This window comes from Hermetia illucens, chromosome 3 (assembly GCF_905115235.1).
Source record: "Hermetia illucens chromosome 3, iHerIll2.2.curated.20191125, whole genome shotgun sequence".
NCBI classification, from domain to species: Eukaryota; Metazoa; Arthropoda; class Insecta; order Diptera; family Stratiomyidae; genus Hermetia; species Hermetia illucens.
Window position 1 is genome coordinate 70,139,383 of NC_051851.1, and position 19,426 is coordinate 70,158,808.

A 19,426-nucleotide genomic window follows, 5' to 3' on the forward strand; every position below is an offset into this window, starting at 1 on the left:
GTCACATAATCAAGAAAAATAAAGCAAACTCAACGGCTGATCTACAATTCGAAACTTAATTTAACTCTCTTTTGTTTGTGACCGCTACGTGACTTTCCCTTGGAACTAAAAGGACTTTTTAGTGTGGATTACTACCGTTACTACTTTAGGATAACCAAACTTTATAACCCAGTTTGTATCAAAAACATCTGCGACTTTTTCTTCTCTTCAGGTGGCAAAAAGTATTGCTTGGCTGGGATGGCTACATCTTCAGAATCGATTCTCCATAGTAAGACACTATTTCGGTCCTCTCGATCACGTCATGGTTGTGCGTAATCTTGGGCCGAAGAAAACTATTGGTACCGTTGCATTTGCGCGCCTATGGCGATGTCCGAAGCATCTTCCATTAGGAAAACGGGTGTATTTGGTTGATAGTGTGGATCACCTATTAAAGTAATGAAATAAGGCAATCTGCCAATGGAAAGGACGGGCATAGTCCGCAAAAGTCTGTGTATAGGATTCCGAAATCGACCGACCGATGAACGCAACTAGGGGATAATTTCTTTGTACCCACCACGCAGATTTCACAATTTTACCATTGACAAGAAAGGATGTAACAAAGGGGATTCCCTGTGAATTGGCATCCAGTCGACATTTTTGACATTTTCTTAAGGTCGTTTTGATTTATCTGACCGGCCCATTGGTATCAATTATCCATATCGAATTTCGTTCCATCAATGTCAACTGCGGGGGTTTGGTGGCCCCTATTGAGGTAATAGAGTAAATTTTCATCGCGATCGATTTTCTTGACCCTTATGGCACAACCTAAGCGGACAAGATTTCGAACCCCTTTTCAACGGTTTTAGCGATTGAAATTAAATTGGGTCGTAATTCCGGATCATAGAACTTGTTTTTTAATTTTATGTTCCGAGGTAGGGCATTATCTGCAGAGATCTATCAATTATTTCTCGATGGGTTAAACTGTCTTGCTGTGATTGAGGTTCGAACAGAAAATAAGCGTGTCATCAATAAATTGGATCAGGTCAGTGTCAATAACTGATGAAAAGTCGCCATTGTTTATGTATAATAGTTATTAAAAACTGCAAGAAGAAACTTTATGGATATTGTGGGCAGGTTACTGATAACCTATTATCAGCAATTTTAACTATTGCCGCAGCTGCTTCAATGAATTGTTTATTTTTTGCCCTCCAACGACGACATATTCCAACTCATCCCCAACAAATGTAGATAACAACTGCACCCCCTTGTTGTCTAATCAAAGAAGCGCAGCAGTTCCGTGCCAAGCGTTTACAAATCAATTGCCCAATCGATTTTCTAACAGCGCTGCAGCGCTGTAGATTTCGCCCCTCGTTAGAGGAGAAACACATATCATCTTCTAATAGACTTATTCTGGACATAGTTAGTCAGTTATAGCGACGCGGCCAAAACCCCTGAACGTTTGCTTTTCGGCACGATAAACTTTGCAATGTCTCTTTTGGTTTTGGCAGGAAAAGTTGAGTGCGTCTAGTGATATTTAGGCTTGACTACTTGTCCTTAAAGTAAGCCTGTTCCCAGTTTTTGACAGTAGCATTAGCTAATGCCGCTGACACTCTAATTGGTAATTCCGGTTCCCGCCTGGGAGAATTTGAACTCTTTGGCTAAGCATCAGAGATTTCATTTCATTCTATCGTATTGAATCTGAAAATAGATTTCAATCGGTTTCTACATTCCTGAGGATTTTTGATTACTCAACGCCCTCAGTGCAGCTTGATTATCGCTGTAGATTCCGAAGCTCCTGTCCTTTAACCACTCGCGAAATTACAAAATTTGATTCAGTCCACTCAAAATTTCCTCCAATGCTATGTGTATGCCCCTCTTCAGTTATTTCCTCATAGATCGAAATTAATTATCTAAGTGTAATCTTGCGGTATTTCTAGCCATTAAAGTGTTTGAAATAATTAGACGGTTTTTTGCTTTTTTACCAATATTATTTATTTTATTCGCACATATCGATATTTCGGGAAACACTAAGCAAGTAGTTTCCGAAATATCTTGCATCTGTATCCGAGAAATGATGAGGCAAAATCATTATCATATATAGTAGATTACAGCAAAGCCGTACAAAGATTTCGTCATCATAGTTGTTAGGGGTTGTGATTTTCGATCCTAAATAGGAAAAATTTTTCAACGATTTTAAAGGCGCAGTCTCCTATTTCCATTGTTTTGATTTGACCAGTGATATTCAATGTTTGGTGCTAACGTTGTCATCATATATCATGTCTTGCATTAATTAATGTTCAGCCCAAGATTTCACGTCGTTAAAAAATCGCATGATAGGGCATCACTTGCCTTCCACCAGAGAGTGATCACACTGATAACCGTATTTTTCTTGACTGCGGTAGAGAGAAAATCTGATCTGTTTATGATTGCCTTTGGTACGTGCCGATAACGTTCCAGGGGCATAGACTACCCAATCTAGTGAAGTACCAAATAATGTTTTATAGATATAGTCAGCAACGTGATGACTCTATAATTGGTGCACTCTGTGATATTTCCCCTATTATATATGGAAGAGACAACCCTCGTTGTTTCATTCGTCTTAGCAGTCCTTCACCATCTATGCTGATAAACCCCTTGGTGTGGTTGATTATCATATACTTAATTAGCTTAGCTGTAATTCGGTCAGTGCCTGGCAACTTATGATTCCTAGGCCAATGAATTCCAAGGACGGTCTCTTGCATGTTTGGTGGTTGACAGGACTGCCGATTCGCCAACATTCTTGTTGCTCAGCAATTCATAAAAATACTTAATGCGACTGAAAATAGGATTTGCCTTTTCGTCTTGACAAGTTGAGAATTAACATGTAAACATGTTGCTATGGCGTTTACTCTCATCAAATTACCTGAGAGGCCCTGAGGTGGTTTTGTTACTTGTGCCCGGAACAAGATCCCAACGACATGGTAGTACGAATTTTTCGTGGCACGCTGCTAGCTGAAAATCAGCTGTATTTATACAAGCTATGGATGACGGCAAGTTCTTCGTCTACTACTATTTGTTCCGTTCCTCCACCTCGTAGAAGACACCCTTCTCCTATTTTATAGTCTCATCTTTAGGGGTATGAAGGTTTATGATCCTGAAACTTGCAAAGGCAGAATGCATAGTAGGTCAAAGTTCAAAGTCAATAATAGCAAGTTTAATTTTTTGGTTGACTAGAAAACCTACTCTCAACACGTGGTTTCTCGAATGACAGCTACATATAATATATGGTATAGTAGCTCCTCTCCAGCAACCGACTTCTTTCCAGCGCATTTCTTGTAACGCGGTAGAATCAGACTTATATTGGGGCAGGTTATAAGTCACCCGCTTATCAGCTCCTATTCTGTACAGAAAGCGCACATTTCGAAACCCCTTTCGTGGACAATGTGCTTTGCAAGTGTATAACTCAGAGTTTCCAATTCCTGTCCTTCCTTTCCTAGGATTCCATCTTTCTTTTACAGCCTGCTCACCTGTAATAGTCTGACAGATTCTAAGTAAGGGCAGTCCAATACTAAGATTGCGTCTAGCACCCTCCACTTTATAATTAATTCCAACTGCACTTAGTTCCGCATACGCTACCAGATATTAGTACCCAAGTACTAAGAGATGACCGCAGTTAAGCCATAGATATGTCAAGGTACGGTTGTTTCTAATAAATTTGATATCCGGACATATGTTCTTAATCCTATGGATATTTCATCGTAAAAAATCTTAACCCCCTTTACTGATACAATACAAAAAATTTTGTTAAACGGAACTCATTGCTCTTGACAGTCCTAAGACTTTGCCAGCCTCGCTGCCCATAGAAAAGGACCTTCTTCATTCGATTTCTCTGGATATCGCCACACCTGATGATGCGGCTAAGTGCCTCTTCAGATTCACGGTATCCAGTTCGCATGGATCCATTTCCACAAAACAGTATTCAACTTAAAATGTTAGATATTGCCTTTTGTTTGTAGTTAAGTCTAAAATTGATAGACCAGTAGCTTACTCCAAACTACAATTTTATTTTATTATGTATATATATTTCGGGAGCAACTTACTCCCTTCATCACTTCTCCCGAAATATATATACATAATAAAATAAAATTGTAGTTTGGAGTAAGCTACTGGTCTATCAATTTTAGTATTCAACTTATAAGCGACCTTGTAGCTGAAAGGGTTAATTGGAATTAATTACAGATCGGGAGCAACATTTCTCTGGTTATTTGAATTCAATTTGTCTTTTACTTATTCCTCGAAACAGGGAATTTAGTATTCTCCAGGTGCCATCTTCCAAATACAAAGAGACAGACGTCAGGGAGCATTCTTTTCCCTTTTTCCTACTCAATTTATTGATGCCGAGGCGGCTTGAGAAAGTTTCGAAACAATAAAAACAAGTAGAAACTTGAGAAACGTTTATCTTTATTTCACTGTTTCTCCTAGTAACTTCTCCAGTGCAACCATAGCAAAGTACCACTTTATTTCATATAAAAAAAACTAAATAGCTTAATAATGTTAACTATAAATACTTAATCTATTCTTTGAATATTTTTCTTCTCATTTTTTTAACCTTATCAACGAATTGGTAATTGAAAATCTGATTTTGAAATAGCACGTTTTAGTATTAGTATTTTAGAAATTAGACATATACCCTCAGTTTGCAGCACGGAAAGAAACCAAAATGAAAGGAATAAGGAATCTCTTTTAGGTAGCTAGGAACAGAATACGAGTATATTGACCGAATTAATAACGAGCGTTACTTCATTACTCATGCTTGCATTGTAAATAACCAACATTATGTTATCATGGAATCAGCGAAAGCGAAAAATATTAAATATTTAGAGAAAATCCATTATTTTAGAGTGCATATGAAATACTAGGTACAAATTGAAATCCGATTCTCCAACCAGAACCGTAGGACGTTGACAAAACCTTATATTAACTCGAGGAATTTTCAAAAATTATTCCGCCACTATTCCAAAATGAAGCGATAAAAAGTATTGAGAAGTTCATTGCATTGTCCATTTCATGCATTCAAATTCGAAAAATCATTTTCGTAAGTTAATCACACGGAGCAACGCGCTCATTTTTTAACGATAAATCTAAGGACTTGGTGTGCCTTAAATGTGAACTCAAAGCTATTGCAAAATTATTGAAAAAGTGAATTTTTAATAATCATCTTTTAAATATAAAAAAGTATATACGTAGGTATAAATTGATTCATTACGAACGATGGGTTAAATATATCATTTAGTGTGAATATTTGGAATAGTGGGAGAAAGTGTTTTTCAAAATTTCTACAACGTGGGCAACGTTAAAGTAAACAACTCCATTTGAATTTCAAGTAGAACAACATTTCCATTTGTATGTCTCAATATTCAAATTTTAATAATCAAAATGGCAAAACCTCTTGAACGTCTACAGAAGAAAATCACAAACGAGAATCAACACAATACGATTTTATGAACGTGAACCTAAAATTCCGCAAGTCAGAGATAGTAATTGAACTATAACAATAGGAGAATATATATATTAACTGTTATTTTCCGCAAAAGAGAAATATATATTATATACGAGAGTACAGAATAAAAATTCTATATATACAACTCAGAGTGAAATATTATAGATGAAAGTACTAAATAGAGAATTCTATGAAGATTTAAAGTATTATCTGTTTTGTGCTATACATACTAGAGAAATATTGCTATGCAATAATTAATTCAAATAAATAACGTAAAGATCAATTTGAGAAAAACAACTAGCTCTTTCTTTTAAACAGACAGCTAAACCCACTACTAGTTAGCAAGATCACTTCACTTTTAAAGAAACAAATACAAATAATGGCATGATTCTCCTCAATCGTAGATAAATGGAGTTTAAAAGTAAAGGAACGATTTATGCAGACGAAGCTCTTCATTACATTTCAAACAAACAATTATTAGAGATAAATGAAACAATTATAAATCGCTGAACATAATTCATTCATTGTTACCATTTTAATGTCATTCAATAAAATAATAATACTAAATTTGAAAAAGTACCAAAAAAAGATGTTAACTATGTTCACTGCAGCAAAAAAGACAATTACGGTAAGAAAAGTTGTAACTACACCTCATTCAACTTTCAGGGAAATTTGCAGGGGAATTTTTAAGGTTGTAAATCAGAAACCCCAAATAAACTTATGAGTGTGGTTGACAAGCATCGTTTGTTAGAAAAATATTTTTTTTTGTCATATGTTAGTTAATGCATCTGCAGAAAAAGTATAGCAATAAGTTACGCATACGCATCTGGAATCTAGAACACGCATGCCGGACTCGTACCGACTAAAACCACCACATTTTCTCCACACTCCGCGGGATAACCGTTCTGGTATTGCTTCGCGTGGCTGTTCATTACTTAGCTGTTCACTCTAAACGACCTGCTACCGCTTTGCGTGGCGTTAAAAGCAGTAGCTTCTCTTCTATGTCTCCGCTGCGCTTCTCCTGCTTTTAGTTCCTGGTGGATCCCTTTCACCATTGCAACTACCGGGTCCCATGCTGTATTTGATTATACCTTATCAGAATTTCCACCGTTAAACGGGTAGTTGTTCTATTTCAAGCTCCTTGAGCTTTTAAATCTTGGGCAGGCGATGAATACGTTTTCTACATTTTCGACTGCACCTGCACACGTAGGACAATCGGGCGATTCATCTAGACCGAACCTATAGAAGTAATTCCTGTATCCATTTTGTCCGGTTAAGAACTGAGTCAGATCGTAACTCGTCTCACCGTGGCTCCGCATAGTCCATATGCTTATGTCTGGGATAAGCCTGTGTGTCCATCGGCCATTCTCCGCTTGGTCCCATGCTGTTTGCCATGCAGCCAATGACCGCATACGCCTCGACGCAAATTTCAACAGTTTTCTGTTTCCACCGCAGGCTCCAGCCCGTGATCTTTAAGCCAAGTTTTGATCGTCCGTATAGTCCCGTTCGCATATATCTGCACTTCGTCAGGGTGATTGGATTTTATGACCGATCCAACGTCATCTGCGAATCTGATCACACCGGCTTGTTTAGCTATTGGAAGCCGTAAATTGCTATTATACATTAAGTTCGGTAGCAGAGGGCTCAGAACAGACCCCTGCGGAGCTCCTGCCGTTATTGCATATCATAAAGTAGCTTCGGCTGTCGGAAGTAATCGAACATTATATTTAATATATATTTTGGCATTTGTGCTGCGATGAACACTTCGACGATATGGTTCAATCTGGCAGAGTTGAAGGCGTTCTTGATGTCAAGAGTCACCTGTGCGCAGTATTTCCCTTCGTCATAGACTTTTCTGGCTAGCTCAAAAACCAGTTTGGTAGCATCAACCGCTGACCAAGCCTTCCCAAAGCCAAACTGCCTATTTGATAAATAACCGCCAGTTTCAATTAATAGATATAGGCGATTATAGATTACCCGCTCGAGGGCCTTGCCTATTGTATTCAGAAGACACATAAGTCTATAAGATGTTGGTTCACCTATCGGCTTAACTGTCCTCGGGATCAATATAAGCTTTTGTATTTTCCACTCTGCGGGGAAGGACTCTTCTTTAAGGCAGTCTGTAAATACCCGTGTGAACATGCTTGGTGTCATTCTTATTGCCAGTTTCAGCGCCTTGTTGGGGATTCACTGCGTCTAAGACTTTGCCTGTGGTTACTGAAGGTATGCCTTCGGCTCTTATTGGTATCGTTGGGAAGATTGTTTCCAGATGTTTGGGGAGTAATGTTGAAACTATCTCCGCCAATAATCTAGGGCACATGATAGGGGAGAACATTTTGCCTTTTATTGCCGACATAACCGACTTGTACGCTCCTCCCCATGGATCTGAGTCTGCCTCATCACAGAGTAGCTCGAAGCAATAATTTTTGCTTTTCGTGATGGCCCACTGTATCTTTTTGCATACCTGTTTATATTCGAGGTACCTTTGTTCATACTCTGGCATGTTTCTTCGGCGTTGACTCTGCCTCCGCCTTCAAGCATTCGGGCACGACACTTCGCTATTTCTGCGTTCCACCAGTAGTTAGGGTTGCGCTTCCGAGAATGTGCATATTTCGGAATGGAAGCGTCACATGCTCGGTAGATGGAGTGAGAGATGAGTGTAGAGTGGTAGTTTCATAATCAGGAACACCAGTTACCTATACCGATATTCTTTACATGGGAAGTTGTTTGTTTATTTTCCGTCTAAGGGAATACCCCGGATTCGTTTATGTATCGCAGGATTCCCACTAGTAGATGTGATGCTATCTGCTGCAACTGGACCACATCAGCACCAAAAATCTGATGTCTGACGCTTCCATAGGCAGGGCAGCCATACTTCCTCATTACAACATGGAAAATTCCTATTCTGAATATGTGTGCAGTTAGTAAATTATGGCCAGTCAGAATGCCCACCATACTTCGTCTCCCTGCTTTTGAGAAGATAAACTTCGCAGTATGGCCGATTGGTTTTGACAGAAAAAAATGGTGTATGTAGGAACATTGAGGCTCGATTAGCCGATGCTACTGACAATCCAATTGCTGATTCTGATCTGGGCATGGGACAAATTGAACCCTGTTTTGCTAAGACATCTGGGATTTTATTTCTCTCCGGTAATTCCACCGGATTAAGCCTAGAAATAGAGTTTAATTAGTTTTCTTTGTGCTGTGTTCGGATGGCTTAATGATTAAAGCAGAAGGTCGTCGTACGAAAGTCGGATACCAGTTGACTCAGCTGTGAGTGAGTACCTAAGTCAAATCAAGGTGCTAATCACGGGCGAGCGCAATGCTGATCATATTGCCCCCTACAGTGTACCGTAAACATGGAACATGGTACCCAGACAAACGTCCGTTTTATGTGCTCGACAATGAAATGTCTTCCTTACGTCAAGGTGTAGGAAGTTTAGAAATGTTCCATAATGGGCTAAAAGTGCACCTGAACTTTATAATCTGTAAAATTGAAATGGCCTTTAAAAATTCTGAAACGATACATGCGCTTAACCAGGAAGTGGACTTGAAAGTTATCAGGACTTGAATTTTAGCTATCAATAGCATTGTGGCTCGGAATATACTCTACGGACAAAATCCTAGGACACTTTCAAAGGCATACACTGTAGCTCAGATCATGAACCATGATGCTCACGGACATTGTCTTGATCAACAATTCAGACCTATAAAGTATCATAAGCCTTTCCAACCTAATGCAAGAATAAATCATAACATACCACTTAATAGAACCAAAGGCTTAGAAATCCTAACACTTATTTTCAACAACAACCTAAATTAGGGCCCATAGTAGTGGATCATCCTATAAATATCGTCAGTATACGGAACAAGTAAAAAGACGGAAGGATCTTCAAACAAATTAAGACATACTCATAAGATACACAGAGTAAATGAAACTACAAAAACTAATGATAGCCTTATAGTAAACGTTCCGTCAGTACGAGGAAAATTCGATGGAAGCAATTTTTTAGAATTTTAAATGACTAACCTCACTTAAAGCTAAAAACCACATTGGATAGTAAGCCAATATAAATCCTCATGTTAATCGACTCAGGTAGCACAAATAATTACATACAGGGGAACAGTAAAATCGTTGAAAGCGGATAATTAAATACTCCCATATCAACTAAAACCATGTACGGGGCTTCAAAAATCAATTACAAACACATTATTAATGTTCTAACCGCAGACTAACATTCCATGAATCAAAGGAATTAAAAAACTATGAAGCCATGATAGATGTAGAAGGATTAATAAAACTTGGCATAACACTTATTTAGTTAACCATAAACTTGCCATGTTTGCTAAACCCAAAAATGCCCAACAAATAAAAATAAATCAAATATTCAAAAGCAACGAGGAAAATAATTGAGGCAACAATAAGGACAAAAGAGAACAGCCCCATATGGGCAAAACAGTATCGCTATCCCTACAGTGAAAACGAATTTATGAATAATGAAATTAGTAAATTACTAGATAATAGTATTATACGACCAAGTAAATCACAATATAATTCTCTAGTACGGTACTACGAAGAAGGGGACCGATGAAAAAGACAATCCCAAAAGACGACTAGAAATAGACTTCCAGAAGTTATATTCTCAATAATAATAATCGTTGGTGCAACAATCTAATTGGATCAGGGTCTTGAAGTGTTTTAGAGCACTTCATTCAAGACCATAAAGGTACACTACAGAATCATAGTACCCTGTAGGAGGCAATGTGGTCAGCATTGCACTCGCCCAAGATTATTACCCTGATTTGACTCAGGTTCTCATTCACAGCTGAGTCGACTGGTGTCCGACGTCAAATCACGATACAAATCCCACTGCCATCAGAGACATTAGAACCGCGACCTTCCGTACGACAGCCTTGTGCTCTAACCACTCATTACATATTACAATTATTAGTTTGTCAAACCGTTCAATTTACACAAAAGTGAAAACTTTGGCCTATTATACAATATCTAATAGTAATAGTGCTATTTTCACCAGGCAGTATCATGTCCTGCGAAATATATGAGCGATATCATGACCGTCAGGTTGTGGATAAAATCCAGCTCAATAGGTTACGGTGGGCGGGTCACTTAATCCGTATGGTTGAGGATGATCCAGCCCGGAAAGTCTATAAGGGCAATATCTATGGTAGAAAAAGAAGACAAGGCAGACCCTGCCTAAGATGGAGCGATGGCGTAGGTCAGGACGCCAGACAGCTTTTAGGGATATCGAATTGGTGGACCTCGGCGCAAAACCGGGATGTCTGGAGTTGCTTACTAAGGCAGGCCTAGACCGGATACTGGTTATTGCTCCGTTGATGATGAGTATCATGCTCTAAAGTATAGCTTATATTACTACAAAAGTTGATGACTCTAGCATAGATTTGGGGGGAGGTAGGAGGTTTCCCAGTCAATTTCTATCAAATATACTTATAATAAATATGGTACATGACTCTTGTCGTATGGGGACCCACTTCAACTCAACGTGGATCTATGTTACTCACTGCATGCAATAGGATTCACAGATCTAACCTTTCTACCGAATTCCGTATCAATAGGAGTAACCGTTTCTGAGATTAACTCGGCAAAGGCCAGTGATGATCCTTGTCCATGTCTGGATCAAGTCAACACACGACTCCCAGTGGTAGTCCTTGGTAACCATTAAACAACCGTCGTGTGGTGAATAAATATGAGCGACGTGTCAGCGCGCACTCTAATACAGACACCGCTGAACCTGCAAGAGGTATAAATTTCACCCACCCGTATGCAGTGGAATAAAACAATGGAGTATATATCCCAGGTGGAAGACTAGTAATATGGGAAAATTCACCCTCTTAGGAGCAACATCCTGAAACCGACCGACCAACTAAAAAAAAAAAATACTATTAACAACAAAGGAAAGAAAACCAACTAACAATGTCCCGAAAATACCTCAGGAAATAGAAGATGAGGAGTTAGAGAAGCTTACATTACAGCTTAGTTCGCAGGAAAACGAGATCCTAGATCCTCAAGAAAACAACTCAGACTAGTTCACTCTCAGCGAAGTGCCGCAGCCCTAGTTAGAGTAAATGAACCAAAAAGTTGCCACACAAATGCAGAAGAATTGGCCAGAGAATATGAAGACAAAACAGCAGACATCTCAAGGTTATGGCTGGGGGACTTCACCAAACGAAAAGGATTTTAAGATTTTAAGATGTAAATATATTGAAAAAAGAAAAAAAATTAATTGAAAGAGAAAATCAACAAGCAGTAAGCAAGGGCTCCCACACAGAGCTTCCCCATAAAAATGTATAATTTCTAAGGGCCAACACTAAAACAATTATACAGGCTGTGAAGTAATGAAAGAATTACAGAAGTTGGCTGCTCCCGAAAAACGACAAACTGAGTCACGCAAAACCAACCCAACGCCTGTTGTTAAATCCGAGAAAATAGAATACTCGGAGGTGGTAAGGCAAGGCACTAAGCAAAAAATTACGATAGTGATCAAATACTGAAAAGACTTCACATTCTAAATAGAAGAATTGACGAGCAACAAACAGTAAATAAACATTTTTTTGGCAAATTTAAGGAGTATAACGTAAGGACAAAAAAAGGCAAGAGTTGGAAGTCTTACTTAATCCTGAAAAGGCCAGACATATGCCTTATTTCAGAAAGCCACCCCGCGGGGCCTAAGAATGCGAAAATCTAAGGCTTTTGCGCATATCATGCAACACATCCCAATCGACAAGCCAGAGGGCAACTACAATCTTCGTTAAAGAAGATATCAGACACAACGAAGAACCGAAAATTGAAAATGAAAAATGCAGACCATTGGTGTACAACTATTTAACAAAATTGTGAAAGAAGACTTCGCTCGACTTTTCCTCTTCCATTTTAAAAGGTAACTTTGACGCAAAAAATAGATTCTAGGGATCTAGGTTAACAACATCCAGAGACAGAGCATTATTTGAAGCAGGAAAAGCACAAAAGTGCAATTTCCACTCCAGCGGTAAGCCTACATATTGGCCGACTGACGTAACAAAAACAACTGATGCCATTGATTTCTTCGTAACTAAGGGAATTTCACACGAAAACATTCATGTTGTCAGTAATGACAATATAATGTCCGATCACTCGCCTGTTATAATACTAGTCAGCGGAAAAGTGAGGAGAAAATACGATCCCCCAGGCTGACTAATAGGCATATAAAGTGGGCAATATTCAAAAACCACATCCAAAACCTTTGCATAAATGGCCATAAATGAAGATACGACAGGCGGCTTGGAAAAGCACTCCTACTCATCATATACTGAATCAAAAATATACTGACTGTCCTGCAGAGGATAGCGGACTAATTGCAGAGAAACGTAGAGTTCGCAAACTATGCCAAAGAAACCGTACAATGCAAGGGGAAAAAGCCCTAAACTTGCTGACAAACAAGTAAGGGCCTTAATTAAATATAGAAACGAATCCTTCAGCAGATATATCTCAAATCTTACAGCACAAAAAGTCACAGGTACTCTCCGTACAAGGCCGCGAAAAATCTAAAAAGACCCAGACAACAAATTCCACCTATTAAACAGGAAAATGGGCAATGGGTTCGTTCTGCACAAGATAAGGGAGATCTGTTCGCGAAGCATCAAGAAAGTACTTTCCAGCCTCTAGATACACAAGCGTCTACATGCTTAAATACGTTCCTTAACAATGGAAAGTGGCCGAAGTTATAATGATCCCCAAACCAGAGAAGAAGCCAAGTAGAGTCAAGTCGCATCGGCCAATATCGCTACTCCCTACTACAGCCAAGCTATTTGAAAGGCTTCACCTTAAGAGACTGAAGCAAATCATTGTGGATCGAAACCTAACTCCAACCCACCAATTCAGTTTCAGTTTCCGCGAAAAACATTCCACAATCCAACAGGTGCACAAGATCACGAATCCGATAGAAAATGCATTCGAAAAACAGCAAGTGTGCCCAGCTATTTTTCCCGATGTTGCCCAGGCGTTTGATAAGGTGTGGCATGAATGGTCTGTTGTACAGAGTGCGGCAGCATAACTTCCTTTTTTCAAAACTCAATAAAAACTATTGTATGCATTGGAAAATATTTATTTATTTTTTATAATGTAGGTAATGTTTTTATTTACATTGTTTTGAAGATCAAATCTGTTAGGTGACGTCCCCCATTCTCCATACATTGCGTAAACCGATTTCTGGCGTTTGTCATGTCTTTTGTTAGCATAGCAGATGTTATGTTGGCAATTTCTTCTTGGATGTTGGTCTTCAATTCTTGTAGGGTTCGTGGACGGTTCACATAAACACGGGATTTCAAAAAACCCCATAGAAAAAAATCACAAGGGGACAGATCGGGAGAGCGTGCCGGCCATTCCAAATCACCTCTAATTGAGATAAGGCGCTCTGGAAAGTGTTCCCTCAAAACAGCCATGCTCTTGAAGTGTGCACTGTTGCACCGTCTTGTTGGAACCAAGTGTCCCCCAAATCCAAATTTTCTAGCCGTGGGAAAAAAAAATTCTGTAGCACGTTTACATACCGGTCCGAATTCACTGTCACTGTAACCTCATTTTCCTCAAAAAACCAGGGACCAATAATTCCAGCTGAGGAAATTGCACACCACACTGTGACTTTGGGTGAATGTAAAGGCTTTTGATGTATAATAATTCTCGAGGGTTGATGTCAGCCCAGTAGCGCATGTTTTGTTTGTTAACCGACCCACACAAATGAAAATGGGCTTCATCGCTAAAAAAACAATAGCACCCTCGGGAACGACATGAAGAAGAAGCTCACACGCGTTCATCCGAGAATTGAAGTCACGTTCTGAAAGTTCCTGCACTATCGCCATCTTATAGGAATGAAAATGAAGATCATCACGAAGAATTCTTCTCACAGAACGATCGGATAGTCGTTTGCGCGCAGAACACCGTGGCGATCGCAACATTGACGCTCTCACTGCTTCAATGTTCTCAGGTGATCTAACAGGCCGAGGGACTCTAGTTCTTCCTTTTGTCATACTTGCAGTTTGTCTGAATGTAGTGACCCATGTAACAATTGATTTGCGGTCTGGGACGGGAACCAACGGGGCTAAATTAAAGCTATTCCGAAATGCACGCTGTGTTGCAATAACCGAACATCCGCTTGAAAAGTAAACCTCAACGGCAAAGGCACGCTCCTCACTATTCCAACGCATGATGGCGACTGAACCGTGTCGGGACAAAACTTTACAGTATCCCCTCTTGAACGAGACCACTAGCGCTCCGCTATGACATCAACTAACTGAGTGGCGCGCATTTTAAAAAAGGAAGTTACGCTGCCGCACCCTGTATAAATTGCATGGGGATCTCCCAGAAATGAAATACGATAAACTGAAAACAATTGCAGCTGGTGTACTGCAGGACAGTGTCTTGAACCCAACACTGTTTCTCCTGTATACCAATGATATATGTACCCTACCGTAAAGAAGCGAAAATAGCCACATTTGCGGACGACTTCCTTACCACGGGTAAAACTACAGAAGAGGCAAAAATAAACTTACAAACAGCTATTGACAAACATTGTAGAATGAACCAAGAAATGGAAAATAAAATTGAATGAAAGCAAATCGACGTAACTTTACAAACAACAAAGAGAATCCAGCTAAAGTCATCATAAACGAACAAGATGTGCCACTGGCGAGTGAGGTCAAATGTTTGGTTATGGCACTCGATGCTAAGCTCAGCTGGAAAAGACACATCCTAAGAAAGAAAAACAAGCTAAATGCCAGATACAGACAGATGTACTGGCTATTGAGGAGGAATTGCCAGCTGACCATCGAGAAAATGCTGCTAATTTATAAGCAGATCCTAAGGCCCACCAGGCCTGAGGCTGTACCAAAGAATCAAACTTAAGGTCGTACAAACGTTCCAACATAAAGTGCTTAGAAGCATAGTAGACACTCCCTGGTTCATTCGTAATGAGGATCTGTATAAGGACTTTTTTTTCCCGATGAAAGGTGGAAAGCTTCAAAAGCTATCGCAGGCTCCTGCCACACGGTTATGTGGGACTCTTACCCACTAAAACCACATCCTTCTCCTTCCACTCTCCCGCGGGACTCCCATTTGGTATTACGTCGCGGGGCTGGATCAGAATTTATTCTGCGCTTAACATTCGTGTTAACATTCGTGTTCCTCTCGCGTTCGTTCTTTCGGATGACTTGTTCCTGCCTAAGCTTCTTTCCGATGGCTGCAATCACTTTTTCGACTTCGGTCCATATCCCCTTGGCTTTCACCATAAGTTCCATGATATTTTCGGGTGTAAAGTGCTCCCCGGTTGTAGCTTCTAATGTTCTTCTCTATGGTGCGGAGGTATGGGCTGATGCCCTTGACAAGGAGGTGCATCGTAAACGCCTCGCTCACGTGCAGAGGCAGGGAGCTTTGCGAGTGGCGTCTGCTTATCGCACCGTCTCCGAACCGGCTGTGATGATGATTGCGGGAGTGATCCCCGTTGCCCTCCTTGTCAAAGAGCGCAAAGCTATCTATCGCCGTAAAGGCGAAAACTTAAGAGAAGTGGTTGCCCGTGAAGAACGTCAACGCACCCTTAGCGAGTGGCAACTTTCTTGGAAAAATGAGCCAAGGGGCAAGTGGACTGCGCGGCTCATCGACAAATTAGACTCATGGTTGAACAGAACGCACGGTTAGATTGATGACTTCCTTACCCAACTTCTAAGTGGGCATGGAGGTTTCTTACCTGCACAGGATTGGGAAGGCGCGATCTCCTGATTGTGTGTTCTGCAATGGAGTGGCGGACGACGCTAAACACACCTTTTTCTCTTGCGAGAGGTGGGACGGCCTCCGCCAGCAGCTTTATGCAGACACAGGGGAGCTCTCTCCAGACAACATTGTGCGAGAGATGCTGAAGAGCGCTGGCAGCTGGAATCGTATTGCGCATTATGTTCGGGCTCTTCTTATTACGAAGAAGAAGACTCGACCGGCGGAGGGATCGGACGGTAAGGGGTTCCCTGAACTAACAACAACTCCCTTCCTCCCCTCCCCTCCCGTTGGTGGAATACCCTGGCTCCCAAAGTCGGAAGAGCGGGAGGGCTAGCTCGAAGTAATGTGTCAACCGGTTCCAGGCTAGTTCTCTGATGACAGGGAGGTGTTTAGTTGGTAGTCCGCCAACGTACTGTTGCGGGAGTCCAACACTCTGTGCGTAAACGAATTCACCTACCCTACTCCCAAAAAAAAAAAAAAAAAATGTAGCCCTTTGGGCTTCGAATCTGGGGCAATGAAAAAAGACGTGTTCTGCGTCCTCTGCAATATTTGGGCACTTTGGGCAATATGGCGAATCATCTAACCCAAATCGATACAGAGATACAGATATGCTCGATAGCCTCCGTGTCCGCCCAAGAATTGAGTTAGGTCGAAACCTACTTCGCCGTGGGGTCGCTCGATCCATTTCCGGATACCCCACATGATTTTGTGAGTCCAGCGGCCTTTTTCTGACTCGTCTCACTTCTCTTGACATTCCGCGGCGAACTGTCGCCGACGGGCAGGAGATTCTCCGGTGAGGTATGTTCGGTCGTAAAGTCGTTGTATTTTTTCGCCAGAATCTCAATCGGGATCATTCCTACTATCACGCAAGCTGCTTCATTAGATATTGTTCTGTAAGCGCAACATGTTCGGAGTACACTTATGCGATACGCAGCCCCAATCTTCCTCTTATTTGCTATATTTTCCAGTGCATCTGCCCATACTGGGACTGCATACAGTAGGATCGAACTGACCACCCTCGAAATAAGAAATCGACGGCTCGGCCTTGGGCCACCTATATTTGGTAGCATTCTCGCAACCAGCGCTCCGATGTTATATGCTTTGGTTGCTGCACCCTCCACATGCAATCTGAAATTCAACCTCTGGTCAATCATTACACCTAAGTGCTTAAGTGCAGGCTTGGAATGAATTGTTTGCGTTCCAACTTTGATCTTCATGGAAGCGCACTTCTCCGCTTGGTAATAAGTACTACTTCCGTCTTATGCTCTGCGAGTTGTAGACCAGCATTCTCTAACCAGGATTTAATCTCATAGACTGCTTCATTTGCATAAAGCTCGACTTGTTCGAGAAGGCGTGCAACAACCGTTACACCAATATCGTCTGCGAAACCAATGGAAGCCACACCAGTAGGAAGGTCTAACGTCAGTACCCCGTTATATATAATAATCCACAACAGTGGCCCTAGGACAGACCCTTGTGGAACTCCGCATGTTGCTTGGTATGATTTCCTTCCTTCATCTGATTCGCAGAACAGAATCCTATCGATCAGGAAGTCGGCAACGATACGCACCAGGTACTTCGTCACGCCTAAGTTGATTAGGGACTTGTAGATACATGAAAAAGTATGTTTTTAAGGTTCTACCCATTTATTCAACAATCACCGAGAAGGTCGAGAGAAAGAGTGTGTAAAAGAGTCGGATGGCGTCGAATTTATATCCTTGCCGATCCATATAGTGACGTTACTTTGTTGAGCATATCAGCTGTTGAAAGGCGTTGCCATGTTGGTGCTGTCATGTCATTACGCTACACTGCTCCCTCCTGAGTAGTTTTGACGGTTAACGGCTGGAAAACTACGTATCGAATATTACTCGCCTCTCACTCGCTGGTTTCGCTCTTGGTCCTACATACGTTTTGGGAGCCAAACTTATTGGTCGTTGGGCTGCTTCCGTTGGATCAGATGTTACTTCGAAATAGGCAGGTTTTAGTCGCTCGACGCTGATATTTGTTGCTTTGCCCTGAATTTCCATTTTAAAAACGTTGTCGGAAAGTCTTTCTAACACCTTATATGGTCCTTCGTACGGATGCTCTAGCGGCTTCTTCACTCGATCAATCCGCACGAACACGTGTGAGCATGTAGAAAGATCCTTGTGGACGAACACCTTCCTTCTATCATGTTGAGAGATTGGCGTTGCACGAACTTGCGTCATATGGTGACGAAATTTCTCAACGAAAAATTTCGGATCGGGAGGCATTTCCTCGTCAAGAAAGAACTCTTCAGGAATGCGAATCGTTGTCCCATAGACTAGCTCAGCAGCGGTTGCGCCAATATCCTCCTTAACGCTTGTACGAAGACCGAGCAAAACCGTTGGCAACACTTCGACCCATTCACGGTTGTTGTGGCACATAATAGCTGCTTTCATCGATCAGTGCCATCGCTCAATCAATCCGTTAGAAGCAGGATGGTATGCAGTGGTTCGAATCTTTTTGCAACCCACTAAGTGCGTCAGCGACTGGAAGATCAAGGATTCGAACTGGGATCCTTGGTCCGATGTTAATATAGTAGGTGCTCCGAATCGTGAAATCCAGTTGGTGTAGAATGCGTCTGCGATAACATCTGCCGTAATTGATCGTATCGGAACCACTTCAGGCCATCTCGTAAATCTATCGATCATAGTCAATACATACGAGTGACCTTGTGATTGCGTTAGCGGGCCGACAATATCGATATGTACGTGACTGAATCTCGTGTCCGGCATATCGATTTGGCCATGCGATGGTTTTGCATGTCGTCCAATCTTACTTCGTTGACACGCTAGACATGTTCGTGCCCACTCGAGAATGTCCTTGGACATACTAGGCCAGACATATTTTCGGCAAATCAGCTTCTTCGTGACGCGTCCGCTTGGATGAGATAGTCGGTGAGTAATCTCAAATATTCTCCTCCTGAGAAGTATTGGGATATACGGCCGTATTTGGGAAGTTGACACGTCGTAGTACAACATTGTATCCTTGTTGTCAACTCGCAACTTTTTCAAATCCAAGGTCGTTTCAGAACGCAGTAGATGTTGGAGTTCCTCATCGTTTCGTTGCGCTGTAGCTAATTCTTCGGGCGTTATGGCAACCGGCAATGTAACAGCACTAATTCGGGACAAGGCGTCTGCTGTAACGTTTTCCTCGCCGGTGACGTATATGAT